This window comes from Ochotona curzoniae, unplaced genomic scaffold (assembly GCF_017591425.1).
Source record: "Ochotona curzoniae isolate NIBS_2020 unplaced genomic scaffold, NIBS_Ocur_1.0 scaffold_3890, whole genome shotgun sequence".
Classification (NCBI taxonomy): domain Eukaryota; kingdom Metazoa; phylum Chordata; class Mammalia; order Lagomorpha; family Ochotonidae; genus Ochotona; species Ochotona curzoniae.
This window is the reverse complement of record NW_024467115.1, coordinates 21,240,984-21,257,754: the sequence shown is the minus strand read 5'-3', so window position 1 is coordinate 21,257,754 and position 16,771 is coordinate 21,240,984.

Here is a 16,771-nt window from a genome sequence, read left to right as displayed (position 1 = left end):
AGCTATTTTCTTTTTTTTTTTAAAGATTTATTTTTATTATTTTTTCATTGGAAAGGCGGATATACAGAGAGGAGAGACAGAGAGGAAGATCTTCCGTCCGATGATTCACTCCCCAAGTGAGCGCAACGGGCCGATACTATGCCGATCCGAAGCCAGGAGCCTCTTCCGGGTCTCCCACGCGGGTGCAGGTTCCCAAAGCTTTGGGCCGTCCTCGACTGCTTTCCCAGGCCACAAGCAGGGAGCTGGAAGGGAAGCGGGGCTGCCGGGATTAGAACCGGCGCCCATATGGGATCCCGGGGGTGCAAGGTGAGGACCTTTTAACCACTTGCGCCACCGCGCCGGGCCCAAGCTATTTTCATAAATCCAAATTCAGAGGACTGTAATATTTTCAAAATACACACCCCAAAAAAATCTCATTAGATAAATCAGGATATCCTGGATAAAGTGCAGTAAGTGACCTTTTAATGGTACCAATATCTAGACGTTTAGGAGGAAGAGGAACCAGATAATCAAATATGCAATCTAACATTACTTTTTGCAAATCTTGGAAACAGAAATTTCCTTGGTAAGAAATCAAATCGAGAAGCAGTAAAGCATGACTCAGTACTCAACATAAAATAACAACACGCAAATATGATTTCCTTCATTCAATGGTAACCAACATGTCAAAGGATAATACCGACTTCCCAGCAATGGTTCGACATCGCACAGGTAATACCTGCATAAAGGCATTCATTTTACAGTTAAACCAGGGCTTGAACACAGACACTATATTTTTCTAACAAATGGTGTTCTTCTGCAGCAAGAACCACCAGAGACAAGCTGATGAGGAATGCCTGCTTAATTACGTACAGGTAACAGCTTTTACAGGGTAGAAAGGGGAGGGCAGGAGGGCGTCGTCTGACAAACATCCCTGCCCCCTCACTGTCCAAATACACTGTGACTGGCTCTACAACATGTCTATTTCCCTTGACTTTCCTGTCCTGTCAGAGGGCACACACCACATGTAGGCCTGCCTGGAAGCTGCGTCTCTGGCAATTGCCAGGCAAGCTCTAAGCCACGTCGGTCAGGTAACAGACAGGGACTCTGGAGCAATTGCCCACACAAAGATTTTTGAAAATTCACACTTAGATAAACCTTAGTTGAAGATCAAGATCTAGAAAGACAAACGCAACAGCTAAATTTAGGAACCGATTCACTTAACATTTGTTATATGTTTCTAAAACAGCAACAGTAAATGCCAAGAATGTAAAATTACACCTTAGGAGTGATGACACAGATATGTCTGGCCAGCTCGGATTTTTGTAATCATGCCTGAATCAGATTTAAGAATGTAGACAAAACACAGACACTTGCAGGTCAAGCAAACAAAAACAGATTTATTATCATAAGATCCTTATGTAGCAATTCCTGAGGAATGCGCTTTAGATGAAAGAAATTAAATCCAGGAAGAAGAAAGAGCTAAAATGTAACAAGATCAGTAAAATAAAACAAACAAAAAAAAAGCGTAAACACCTGGGCAAAACTAAACAAAGTTTGATTACGTAAAGCAAGAGTCAAAGCTGTCTAAAAATGAGGCAAATTGAAATTGTAGTTTATAAGGATTCCTGAATGGAAATTGGAGTTGAAAATGTCTAATGCACTGCTGTGAAAGCTTATTTATTTATGTTTCTATATGCGTGTGTATATATATTTAAATGATGAAGAAAGGCAGACACAAAGATGTGTCTTTCGTCTGCTTTTAAATCTCCCCACCTTAATGCAACAAGGTGGAGCAATCCACCGCGGGGGGTTAGGGGAGAGGTTTTGGAAATTCCAGTGCCTATAAATCTGTGTCATATAAAGCAATGTAATCAATTAAAAAAAAAAAAGAAACAAGCCTTAAAAAAAATAAATAAATCTCCCCACTTGCCACAACAACCACAGTTAGGTTAGCTTGAATCCACAAGAAAGAACTGTAAGTGTCCACTCTGTTCACGTCAACACCTAACCCACTCCCTGCAAATATGAAGGCAGGGATGGATTCAGTTCTGCTGTTCCCAGGTTCTCCAACAGAAAGTTGCACCGGAAGCAGAGTAGCTGGAGCTCAGCTGCACACTCAGACATTGGATATGAGACTTCCAAATGGCAGCCTAACACACTGTGCCACAAGGTTTGCTCACCGAATACTCCATTGTTTTTCCAAGAGATGTGGCTTAGTGAAACAATTGAAATACACATTATTATGTCCCAAACAACAGAGACAGAAAAGTGATCAGCCCTGGGACAGGAATGGAATGAGGTAAGAGAAAGAGTAGGGGAAAACAGAATAAATGTCTGGGAAAAAAGGTATTAATAAACTCAAATTTATCAGTCATGGATGGAAAGTCAAATAAAATTATTTCACCAACTGCATAAAAAATTTATAGACTATTAAAAATACATCTAGTGCTTTTCTCTCAGGAACTACTAAAATCAGGAAGGCAAGAACATAAGATAAACAAGCAAACACGCATTCATACAATTTTGAAATCAAAGGAATGTTAAATGAATTAAAGTAAGCTAGAACGTGAAACAATTGAATGTAAAGATTATCACTGCATACATTGAAAACATGTCATTTGCTGGGGGAAAACAGTAACAGAGCTTAAACATATGTTATATAAAAATTATCAGAGCTCCTTGCATTTTCAAATTCATCATTAATTTGGGAATTCTATAACCCTACTCTGTAATAACATTGATCATGTCTTTTGTGGGAAAAAATGCCTTTACTGCCTTGACTTGGGGCCAAGTATTTATACAGGATCGCAAACCTCATTTGGAAATATCATGCATAAGCTCCAGACATAAAATTTTAAATAGATTTAACTTATATTATCCTGTAAGATACATCCTGAAATTCATTAGAGACTTAATCTTATAAAATGGGCTTTCCTGACATTAGTAGAATGGAGGCAAAAGCAAAAATATATTCATAAATAACGACAATATAAAGATATACTCTTAAATTTTAGACAAACTAATTAAGTAACTGGAAAGGAGGGGCAGATGTTTAGATGCCAGTTGAACACCTGCAGCTTTCAACAGAGTACCTGGATTTTATATGTGACCCCAGTTTCCAGTTAATTGAGAACTGGGAAGCGACGGTGATGGCATCAGTAACTGGGCTACTTGCACCAGTGTCATAGACATAACTTTGTTTCCAATCAGTTCACCACCATTGCCGACATTTCAGGAGTGAACCAAAAGTAAGAACCTTATGCCTTTCTCTCTAACCCTAGATTAAAAAAAAAAAAAAAGAAAGGAAAAGAAAAAAGAGAGAAAAGAAAATGTTTCCTTTCATTACAACTAGGACTATAGGACTATCATAGTTTAATAGCAATAAATCAAAGATAATCGTTATGACAGTAAAATTTAATAAAAAATAAGGATAAGAAAAAGCATGAGTACATACTTCATGTGAAAAACTTAAGAAAATATGAAACAAGCAAAAAACATAAAAGGCAGTAATATAGAGCAAAAGTTAATTAAAGGTAATTTATAGGCTTATCAGATTCACTAGCAGAAGGTACAATGCAAATATTCTAAAAAATTTACCAAAAAAAAAAAAAAGACAAATGAACAAAGCAAGCATTTCTACATTTTTGAAAGATGTGCTGATATTATCACAATAGAAACCAAGGGGGAAATTGAATGCAGTTTCTCAAATGACTTAGAAATTGTGTAATGAAATGAAATTTATACTTGAAAAAGTTAAGCTAAGCATACAGGAGAAATTCTTATGTTGGTAAAAACATTTTTAAAAAGTTATCTCAAACACTTCAATACAGTTGAAATACCCACAGTATTCTATAAGAAACATTCAAATTTCTACTTTATTTGTGTCTCTTCAACATTGTACAAGACTTGTTGGCAAAATCATAAAATTAAGTGTCAGGGCAGAGAGAAAACGAAGGCAATTCATACATCATTATCGCACATGTTATATCATGAATACAGGCTGCACATAGACAATTTATTGAAAATAATACAGGGAATCTTCAACAGTGCTATACATAGATATGCAAATTACAATTACATTTCTGTAACTTAGCAAAAACATAATACATTAAGACATACAATTAAAATGATTATACCTAAATTATTTAGAAATGGAATGTATAAAATATATGAGAAATGTTTGTGGTGAAAATTCAAGCATATTTTCCTAAATCTTTTAAATGAGATTGAAAACATGGAGATATATACAATGTTCATAGATAAGAAATGCAATATGTTAAATGAATAACATCTTGGTAAATGACTAACATCTTTCAAATTAATCCTTTAGTTAAGAAAAATCAGACAATTAATTTAAAATTTTATGTCTAATCTTACAGTTTTTGAAAAGTATATGTTTTTTGGGCCTGGCATGGTGGCCTAGCAGCTAAAGTCCTCACCTTGAACTCATCAGGATCCCATATGGGCACTGGTTCTAATCCCGGCAGCTCCACTTCCCATCCAGCTCTCTGCCTAAAGCCTGGGAAAGCAGTCGAGGATGGCCCAAAGTCTTGGGATCCTGCACCCGTGTAGGAGACCTGGAAGAAGTTCCTGGATCCTGGCTTCGGATCGGCATGCACTGGCAGTTGTACTCACTTGGGGAGTGAATCATCGGATGGAAGATCTTCCTCTCTGTCTCTCTTCCTCTCTGTATATCTGACTTTCCAATAAATAAATAAAGCTTTTAAAAAAAGTATATGTTATTTAACATTCATTTTGAAGGCAAATTTTTCAGAGAGAAGGAAATATGGGTGAAAGTCTTTCATCTGCTATTTCATTGTCCAAAGGCTTCAATGGCCAGAAATTAGCTGATCCAAATTTTGGAGCTTAGATCTCTTGTGTCTCCCATATGGGCGCAGGTTCCAAGGGACTGAACCATTCTCCACTTCTTTCCCAGACCATAAGCAGGGAGCTGGATTGGAAGAGGAGCTGCCTGGACATGAACCAATGCCTATATGTGATGTTAGAATTAACCTGCTGTATCAATACACTATCCCCAGGAAAGCAACATTTTGAAGATTAAAATGTACAAACTAATTGTTTCTAAGTTATAAGACTATCATAAATTCTTGAAACCAAGACATTGAATATGTGAGACAGAGATACATAAAAATGCTAGTGAAAATGTAGTCTAAAAACAGACATATCATATATGGAAACATGGTATTAAGGCAAACTGGGAAATAAAAGACTCAGTTAAAAGACTCAAATAACAAGTTCAATGTAATAACATAAAATAAAGTTGAAATTATGATTTACAGAACATATAAAAACAAAGCTAAAAATACACAAGAATCTTTTTTATGCCAGAAGTGAGAAAAATATTTTAGAAAACATAAATGTACTCAAATGTTATAATTTAAAATTATTATATGAAAAATTAGTAAGTTTGAAGTTGTAATGTAAAATTGGGTATTTTATTTCTACATTAAATATTTGTATAGATCACTTTCGTAATACTCCAAAATCACAGACTTTCTAGTTTATAAATTATGTGATAAACAATTAATAATATTCACAAAAATGAAACATGAGTACCAAATAAAAATATGAATTAGAATCCCCCTAATGAACAACTTCCAAAATATAACAATAGGAGCTTTTTTTACTTATGCAATTAAAATGTCTCATTTTATATTAAACTCTTTATTTAACAAATGAAATACAATTTATCACAGTCATATGGAAAGAATAATTTGGGAAATAACTAATACATTTCAAGTGGTAATGTTTCTCTATTTCAATTATGTAGAATGTATGATCTAGCATATTTTCAAATGTTCACATCATCATTATTTGTATTGCAGGAAATAGGAAAAACTAACCTCTCAGGAAAGAAGAAACGGTTCTTCAATGTTATTTTTGATGATTCGTGCATAGTTGATTAGGATAGGAAAGGTCAAGGGTTAGAGGTAAGTGGGTTTGACTGTTGCTTCTACACTTTCTTCTTTTCTTCTTCCTATATCTTGGGGAAGTGGAGAGATAAGGGGAGAAACCGAACCCAGCCTCCCAAGCACCTCAGTTCCCAGGGATCTCTGGTGTCATCCTAGGATCCCTGATGTGCTGCATGCTCCCTGGGTCCTATTCAAGTAGTTTTGATAGCTCAATAATTCTAAATGCCAATCTTGCCACTCCAAGGAAGATCAAATTTCTCCAAGGTCTGTTGGCTGATATAATTTAACTTAGAGTCTCCATTCACTCAAACATTTGCTGCCAATGCTGGGGTAGTTTATCATTTGTTCTGTCCTCCTTCCTCTGTTATCATACCAGATGTCCTCTGCAGGTTGCAACAAAATGCCATATCCTTTAACTGCATTTGGATATGCCACCTGCTGCTTTACCTAAGCCACTCAGGAGGCTCAGCTCTGGTATATGCACTCCACAATCAGACCACAGAACCTGAGATTCCCCCCTTAGTCGGAGTTCTAATTAGTTGGAGCAATCCCAAAAGAAACCTTTTCTGAGGTGATCCCAGACCTGACTCTTGGCCCTTGCTTGCTAGTATGGGTTCTGGCTCTGTCCATCACCCACAGCAGCTCTGGTTCCCATGCTTGCCAGTGTGAACAGCAGACCATCTAGACTGTCCCACATTCCATTCAGTTCTCATGCACATCAATGAGCACTGAGTCTTAACTCAACTCAACCAACCCCACTGCCCAACCCACATTGGTGCCAGCAGGTGTTGCCATCTTTCTAGCCAGGCTTGCCCCTTGCTCTGGTTCTCATGCTCACCAGTGAGAGATGCAACCCATTAGAAGTGCCCACAGTTCCCCTGCTAGGCACACTCCCAGTCCCAGATCATGAACCTCCAGGTGGTTCTGCAGTCTAGCTTGACAGGATTTGACACTTGCCAGTTGATGCTGAGGCAGAGTTCAACCAATCTGCCCTCACTCTGGCTTATGCATACAGCAATGTGTACAGTCAGTTAGCCCAGCCTGCCCTACCCCCCATCCTAGCTCACATAGAGGCCAACAGATAATTGTAGCCCAGCCCAGCCTAGTCTTCCCCAAGAACAGCTCTCGCACTTGCTTGTGGGAGCAGTGGCTCACTAGGGGAGTTCCCATAGTCTCCCTACAGTGCTCACACCACAGCCCAGCCCCAAGGGTCTCATATGTGCCGGTGGGTGCTGCGGCCCAGTCTGGCATGTCCGTCTAAACTTTTCATTGGCCAGAGGGTGCTGCTGCCTGGCACAGCCTGGCCTACTCCCTGTTCAGCTCAAGCTGGTGGGTGTTTCAGCCTAGCCCAATCCAGCCAGTCCCCAGTCCTATCCATAATGTGAATTGATTCGTGTTGTAGCCCAAATTGGCTTGTCTTGATTCTTTTGCTGGTTCTTGGATCTGCCAGTGGGTGCTATGGACTGATGCAGCCTGACCTGCTCCTAGACCAGACTGACCCATGTGCCAATGGGTATGTAACCTGGCTTGTCCCGGCTGCTCCCAGCCTTGGTTCCTGTGCTTATCTGCAAGGACTGGGTCCAGACAGAGGAGTTTCCCAAGCTCCTCTGTCAGGTCTCCTCCCAGTGGCAGATCTCACACACATTACTGTGCCCTTGGACCAGACTGACGTAGTCTATCTCCTGTCCTCACAGAACAGTGGCCTTGGTCAACTGCCCCACACCCATTCTGGTCCTTAGTTTTGGGTGCTAGAGTCCAGCCAAGCTTGGTCTATACTTTCACATGATTCCATGCAGACAGAGATCTAACCCAGTTCATCCTAAACCCACCCTGGCTGTCATGAGCACCAGTGGGTGCTGGAGTCTCACCCAGTCTGGAACACCCTAGACCCAGTCCACACCCATGCCAAAGGACACTGTAGTCATGTCCATCCCAGATCACTGCCCCCGTTCCAGCTGTTGTTGTCACCAGTGGGGAATTCAGATCAGCAAGTGTATTTTCTTAGCTCCCCACCAGGCCTGTTTCCAACCACATATCTTGCACATGCCAGTGGTTGCTCTGACCCAGCTTGGCATAACCCATCCCCTGTCTTGGCCCTTGCTATCAGATGCTGCAACATGACCTGTCCTGGCCTGCCCCTAGGACCAACTGTTCTTGGTAGGTGCTGAAACCTAGCCCTGCTAAGTCTGCTTCAATCCCTGACTCATGCAAACTGGTGGGGGTGATAGTCTAGCCCATCATTACCTGCATTCCAGCCTGGCTGCTTCACTTGCCAGTGGGCTAAGGTTGGACCAGCCATACCTGGTCCTCTCCCTTCCTGAACCAATCCACAACCTTACCAATCGGTGCAGCTATCTTGCCTGGCCTGACAGATAAGCATCCCTGAACTATATGCTCCCCAGAGGGAGATATAACTCCCAGGTTCCTCCACCAGGCCCCTTTCCAGACCCAGAATTCATGCATGCAAGCAGGTTTTAGTCCCATACCTGGCATAGCATGCTCCTCTGTCCTGGCCATTTTATGAGCTGGTGGATGTTGAGCCCTGCCTTGACCCATACCCTCTTCTTGTATATACCTTCTGATGTGGCAGCCTGGACCTGCCCAGCCTTTTCCTGACGCCAGTACTCATGAGTGTTGGAGGGTTCCATGGCCATGTCTAGTTCATCCTGTCACCATTCCCTGCTCTTAGGCTAACCAGTAAGAATTGCAGTTCCACAGGGTTGGGCTCACATATCCCCCAAAGAATCTAGCGCTCAAATGGGTTGTCTTGGGTGCTGGTGAATGTCTTAGTGCAGCCTAACATTCCCTATTCCCTATTCCGATATTCACTGGCAGGTACTGTAACCTAGCCCTGCCAGGAAGGCCCCCGGCCTTAGCTTTTTATGTTGTCCAGCGCATGGTGGTCAGCAATGTTCCATGCTAGCTAGTCCAATTCAAGTCTATCTGTCTGGCTGATAATTGTCCTCTGGCCTCCCTCCTCCAAACTGTCTGATCTCATTCCCCTCTCTTATATACAAGTACAGTGACCTTGACCTTGAGAGTCCCTCAGAGACCACTCCTCACCTGCAACACACTCCATCAGCAGTCCTCCTTCCTCAACACCCTTTATCTTCTTCCTTATCAATGCGCAACCCAAGCACCCAGGTGTGCCCAGGATCCCCAGTCCAACCAACATGGTCCCAAGCTCCTGGTCAAAGTGCGGGCCTTGGATCTTATCCATTGACACATCCAAGTTCCAGGCCCATTAAATGTTCCCCAGGACTGGTCCACCATGACGCCAGCATGCCAACCTGTGGCGCTTATACATGTTAATGTATAAACATCAAAACAAAATGTGAGGTGAGCATTAGCTAGTAGGTAAAATGCCAGCATCCCATGCTGGGATTCTTGATTTGAACTCCGGCTCTGCCACTAGATCAGAACCTTGCCTTTGTGCATCTAGAGAAGCAGAAGTGAAAGCTTGGTATCTCCATCATGGCCATTACATGAAAGATTAGGTTTAGGCCAGACCCAGCTCTTTCTTTGTCTCTCTCCACTTCCTCTCTCCCTCTCTGCCTTTAGCAAAAATAAATATAAACATGTTAAACTAAATACATAAATACAGCAAGAAATAAATAATAATGGAATATTATTAAGCATGGTATATCTTTCATATAAAGCTTAAATATCTGAGACAATCATGTGTTTCAGGAGTTAAGATATCACCTGATATTTCTGCCCATATTTAATCCCAGAGTTGCTGTCACTTCCAGCTTCCTGCTAACGTGCACCCTGGGTGGCTGCAGGCAACAGTTCTGGTACTGGATAGAGTACCTGGCTCCTGGTTTTGGGGCACTCAGGCATGATTGTTGTAGGCATTTAGTATATGAATATGGAATTTCTCTGTTTCACACCCCTACTTTTCAGATTTTAGTCATTAACTCATTTTATAAAAACATCAGACTTAATAAAAAAATTATTTTATACTCCGGTAAAATATATTATCTCTTATGAAGAGAATAAGTCTCTATAATAAGGTAAAAATATATGCACATGTATATTAAATAATAAATCCAATAAATCTTATAAAAGAGGAACTATGAAACTGGAGTGGCTTACATTGTAGTTTTCATGATCAATTTTAATATTTTATTTTATAATCTAAGACAGCATTACAAAAGGGTTGATTATATTTTCTGCTCCTTGAGGATACTTGAGATGTTTATAATTTAATTAAAGAACTTCTTATATTTTAAATATTTGATAGTGAAAATTGTTTCCATGTTTTTGTAAAAATGAGCATATAATAATATTTTTAAAGCATCATTCTAAAGTGCAGCTAATTCTGTCTGCAATATTTCAATGGTGATATAGACAACAGAAATATAGCATGCAGCAAGATTATTTGAATGATGATATTTATTTGATTTTAAAACAGAATAGTATCCCCTTCCGTGTCCCTCCAAGTTGTAACCACTATAATGAACGTGCAGCCTTGGTAATAACTATTTACTGGGAGTTGAGCTTTTTACTAAAAACTGTGTTGTCACTGAAGGCATGTGTCTTTTTAAATACCTGACATCATAAAACTATTTTTTACGGACTTTGGCCCTAAAAACAACTGTGAGCATATTTCACCAGATAATATTTTATGCCATAGCTTAAGCCCTATGCCACATCCTTGCATGGGTGGCTTTTCTGGCTATGTATTAGCTTCACAGAAATAGCAGAAAGCATAAAAAGCCATAGTGTCTTCCCAGATATATGCAAAGTGCCTACCAAGAGATGTTAGACTTTCCATTTTGATTAAAAATCTTTTTCACTACCATGATCCAGTAAGTTGATCATGTTTGAATTCTAGTTCTGACTCCTTCCTACCACCCTGGAAAACCTGAGGAAAGCCTTAGACTACAGGTCATTTACTTTTTTTTTTTTTTCTATAGAGTTACTTATTTTTATTGCAAAATCAGATATACAGAGAAGAGGAGATACAGAGAGGAAGATCTTCCAGAAGCAATGATTCACTCCCCAGTCTGAAGCCAGGATCCCAGAGCTTCTTCCAGGTCTCCCACGTGGGTGTAAGGTCCCAAGGCTTTGATCCATCATCAGCTGCTTTCCCAGGCCACAAGTAGGGAGCTGGATGGGAAGTGGGGCTGTTGGGATTAGATCCTACGCCCATGTGGGACCCTGGCATGTGCAAGGAGAGGATTTTAGCCACTAGTCTATTGTGCCGCGCTCTATTTACGTTTTCATTTGTGAAAGTTAGAATAATAGCATCTAATTCATAGGCTTTCTGTAAGTTTAAATATGTGAAATACTCCATGTTAAAATCTAAGATTTCACAGAAAATGATGAAGGCTCCCAATTAATGCAGAAAAGCAGTTACAGATGAAGATATTTCCAGTCTTCTAGAACTTCTATTTCCAACTAGGATAATGGGATACTGATGTAAATAGTATTTTACTGTTTTATTCCTGGCCTCGGCAGATTTATTTTGAAGATATTAGTTGAAAAAACATTTCTGAGATCTTGGAGGCAAGGTAACATTCTATTTATCCAATGCTGTGTGCACTTCAGGCTTAGTGTACAATACTAGATAAAAAACTAATTAAAAAAAGAAAGCACAGATCTGTCTTCAAGTAAGAGGATAGCAGGTATTCATTAAGTCCTTTAAAACTGTATCAGATATGCCACCTTTGGCTTTTCCCTGTGTTACAAATATCATCATTAGGCATGGTTTACAAATGATTATGCTAAGGTAGTAACAATTTAAACATGTAAGCCACTGACTTAGTGTTCTAGAATCTGAAACCAGCTCCTCGGTTACCCAGCCTGCATTCTCATATTTTACTAGCATCCGGCCACCTGGGCTTATTTTCTGCTGTGAAAAGATCACAACTTTCCATTCCAAGAATATTCTATAATGACAAACGACGGGGAATCAGCACCGCCCTCAGGTCTCCAAGCTGCAGCAATAACTATCAATCACACAGCAGATAAATAGATTTCAGAAGTTTTGTGTACAATATGTTTCTGAATTTGGGCTTAAGCTCAGACTGACATATAGTATTTCACTGCTAATGTGATCTCTTTCTAGCAGAAGGAACATTCTTTTTTTTTTTTAATTATATTGCATAGCTTGTTTGCTTCCTAGCAAAACAATTTTTGAATTTCCGTATAATTTCAGCTAAATCTATTTTTAAAGTTGAAGCTTAGGTCAAATGAAAATATGAATATAGATTTATCCAGCATGCATAATTCGTCGTCTGTGCAGCTCTAACTCCTCTGTCTTTGCTATCTGGCAATCACATGATGAGCTCTCCTGCTAGGAGTGACCTATCCATCCTTCAAACAAACATCCACAAGAGAAAGAAAAACAATATGTACAGTTCCAAAGAAGGAACAGCATATTGTGCGTGAGCTAATGCACTCGAGAAAGCTCTGCCGACAATCCGTAGAATTAAGTGTGACTCATGCGACTAGCACTGGAAAACAGAGAAAATCTAAAAAAAAAAAAAAATACATAAAAACATTAGGACTATATCCCCCTTTAATTTGATTTTGAAATGAACTGTCAAATTAGTAAACAAGGTTTATTATGGTTTGCAGGAATATTATGGAACAGAATTGATTAAAATGTTTATAAATTTCTCTAGCATTTGCCCTAGCTTTCTTGGAAAAGACATTTATTTCATTACTGCTTGTATTCTTCTCAGCTCTTTCTGTAGCTGAAGGAAGAGAACATTGATAGGAACAAATGCATGGAGCAGCTGCTTTACAGACTCTGTAATCTGTTCAAGGAAACTCACCAGGGTCCCAATAAAAGATTCATTTCAAAATATGTCATTTTAGTAAAAAAAAAATACAGAGTAATTCCACATCTGTAATACAGACAGTACAAAAATGGGAAAGCTTTCCACATCTGTAATATAGACAGCACAAAATCAAAAGGTTGATCTGCTTTTCCAACATGTCCACTTCAATGCAATACGGTTAATTAACAAACCTCACTTACAATATTAACAATCATTCTAAGAAGGCATGCTTTAAGACCTTTTGGAGAAATAACTGTTCTCGATTGTGAAAACACGTGTGTAATCTGATATATTTCCTTACCTTTGTATGGACTTTCATGGACAGAGTGGAAAATGACATTACTTTCTTGGTGGGAAGGTACACAGCAAACTCATTGCAGAGACTAATTTTAAAATAATAGAAATACAACAAAATCATTTCATGGTACCTATTTGAAAACTCATCTGTAAAAGCAGATCATCGAAACTGAACAAACCAAGGATTATTTCATCTTACAAGATCTGAAATAAGCATTTTCAGATGACACTCGATATTGCTTTGACAGCTTCCTGATCGCTACTAGACACGAGATTGATGTCAGTGATAGGTGAAGATAAATGATGGCATTTCGGACCAACACCGTGACAGCAGAAGTGGGATTCACACACACACACACACACACACACACACACACACACACACACACTTATTTATCTGTTTGATTATTTATTTTCTAAAAGGGTGACAGGAAAGGAGATAGAGAAGTAGAGTCACAGAGAGTTCTCCAATAACTGAATGACTTGCCCAGTTGCATTGGTACCTACAGTTGGGACATGCAATAGAAGCCAGGCATTCTCTATGGATGATGGGAACCCATGCAATTATGATATAATATGCTATTCCCAGCCATACTATTATGGAAGTTGATAAGATGCCTGGAGTAGGGTGGGACGCAACCAGACACTCCAATATGGGAGATATCCTAACCTGTAACTTAATTCACCAAAATGTAAGCTCTCAATTCAGAACATTTTATGTTGGAAGTGGCCTTTAGACTCCTACAAATGAATTTACACATGAGTTGTATAAAAATTTGAAAACGGTCAGTCTGTGAAAGGTATTGAAAGCCATAAAATTGCATGATTGGCGCATCGATATTTAAATACTGACATAGGTGTAGCTCACAGTGGATGACACATGAATTTTAAAAAATTTTCTAAGGCTTTTTATATGTTTTTATGAATTTTGTGCAATGGTATGAGCTCAACACCATGAACCCCATTACACATGCACAGACGAATGTACACAATAGGTTGGAAAATATCCCATGTGGATACAGAATGTATTAAGAGAGCGAGTACAAATACAAGAGATGAGAAATGTGATTACTAAGTGATGGAACACACTACAAAAAGGACCCAGTCCTGGGGGAAAATGCAAGTACAAGTGTTCCATATAACGTTAAATGATCGCATTTTGACTAAGATCGGGGACAGAAATTGAAACGAAAACAGTTTTTCTAGGAGGAAGGATTAGAAATTTAAAGATATAACACAACACAAAATATCTGAAAAATAAACAGTAATTAAAAGAAATTGTTTTAGTGAATAAGCAAAAGGAAAGTGATCAAGTAAATTAAACATAATTGATTTTTCAGTTAAGTTTCCTATAAATATTAGTGCAATTTTCATAAATAGTGTTTTCATGTTCACTAAAATTGTACACATGTTGTCATCAAATGCTCTTTGAAATCTCAAGCATATGTAAACTTGAATGATATTTTGCATACTTTTTATATAGTTTTATATAATTTAAAGTCATCTCTAAAATTAAAATTTAAAGTGTATATCTTTGACAAAAGGCATAGAATCTGGTCAGGGGTTTTTGTTATCCTTTTTGTTAACTATATACTAAATATACAAAGGAAAACTTGTTCAATAAATGGGGAATATGTTAGGTGATTAAGATTATAAGGTTTTAAATGATCGCTTGTAAAAATTAAATGTGTCTAACAAAGCTTATTTAGATATGTTAATTTAAAATATTTAATAAATAAGTCATGAAGATTTCTACAATGAAAACTGCAAAATGATATAGAAAGAAATAGAAGAAACAAAATATGAAAAAATCTTCCATATTCGTGGGTCAAAAGAATATTATTAAAACATCTACACTGCCCGAAGCAATTTACAGGGTCGAAGTGATCCAAGCAAACTATCAGACTGGTTCTCATATCTGGAAATACGACATTGATGACTTGATTTTAAAAATACGACGAGTGTATATGTGAGTGCTTGTAAAGGTATATCAATCATAAAAATGGTTAAAATCCCATAGCTTACAACAAAATGCAGGCAATTGGAAACCACTGTGCTTAGTCGAATGAGCCAAATCCAAAGAGATAAATACCACATTTTCTGTGACTTGTGATACCCAATATAATGATTACAAAAAACTATAATTTAGAAGATTAAAATGGATACCCTGAGATTGAACATCTGTTTACAGCGCTTGTCCATAGTCAAGGACAGTGATCTTTCTAGTTAATGTTTGTTAAATTTTTTAACAGATTTTTTTTCTTTAATATCAAAGTCAGATATACAGAGAGGAGGAGAGACAGAGAGGAAGATATTCCATATGATGATTCACTCCCCATATGACCACAGCGGCCGGTGCTGTGCCAATCCGCAGCCAGAAGCCAGGAACCTCCTCCAGGTCTCCCACACAGGTGCAGAGTCCCAAAGTTTGGGCTGTCCTCAACTGCTTTCCCAGGCCACAAGCAGAGAGCTGGATGAGAAGTGGAGCCCCTGGAATTAGAACTGGCGACCATATGGGATCCAGGCGCGTTCAAGCCGAGGACTTTAGCCGCTAGGCCACAGTGCCGGGCCCTGCTTGTTGAATTCTTTATTAAGGGAATTTACCTTGGAAGGAGAAAGTAAATTGACAGCATGTCACTGCAAAAATTAAAAGAAAATTGTAGCAGAAGACAGTGGCCAAGTGGAGGGGGTGATTTGTGTGTATGACATCTGTTCCCTTATGCAAATATAACAATAAACATATCTGTAGTTAGTTTTAAAAAAATATTTGTTTTGCGGGAGTGCTCTGTTTTGCACATTCTCCCAGGTGAGCATGTACCATCAAACCTTATGCCAGCTGCAGTTCATTATATCTGTGCAATCAGGAAGTTAGATGATTGAGTCAAATGCGAACAGTTTTTCCCAGTCAACGTCCATTGCCAATTAATTTTTTTTTTTTAGTTTTCTCATCTGATATATGAATTATTGTGATTTTAGGTATCAGCTTGACTGGCCACAAATATCCAGATGTTTAGTGAATAATATTTCTGACTGTATAGAGATACGATTTCTGGGGGAAAAAAAAATTGCAGTTGAAAAATCATAGACTGTCTCAACCCATTCCGGGGCCAAGCAGAATAAAAAGACAGGAAAGTGTGAATTCCTCTGTTATGCCCGGCATCTCTTTGAGGAGCATTGATCTTCTCTGGTGTTGGTAACTGAACTAAACCCGATGGAATTCCTAATCCACAGGTGTTCTTACACTGGTGTTAATCAACCACGCTCCTGGCCCTTGAAGTGTGTTGACTGCAGTGTTTGTCATCTCCCAAATAACATGATCCAGTTACTTGAAGTAAATCTTATTCTTAATATATATTTTGTTCAGTTGTTGTTGTTGTTTGGAGAACCCTGACATGGTTGTGTTGAGCGTAGTTTTAGTTTGAAAATCAGACTGTCAGTGTGTATAATGACAGCAGCAAATCGAAGACACGGTAAACCCCACACAAAGCTGGTTCCTAGCATCATTTCCCTTTCTTTGCTTTCTTTCTCATCCTATTTCTGTTAGTTGGCCATTCACTAAGCCAGCACGTGAATACTATATCAGAACAGAGAAATGGATAATTCATGTTTGCTTCAATTCACTGACGTAAAACTTGAACCATTTAGAACTGTCTACTGCCAAAGATTTAAACAAGTTTCTCTTTCAAGTAGATTTTAATATGTTTTCTGTGTGCTTGCGGTGCTTAACTCAGTCTCCTCTCTGTGTTAATATTTATGTTTGAACAT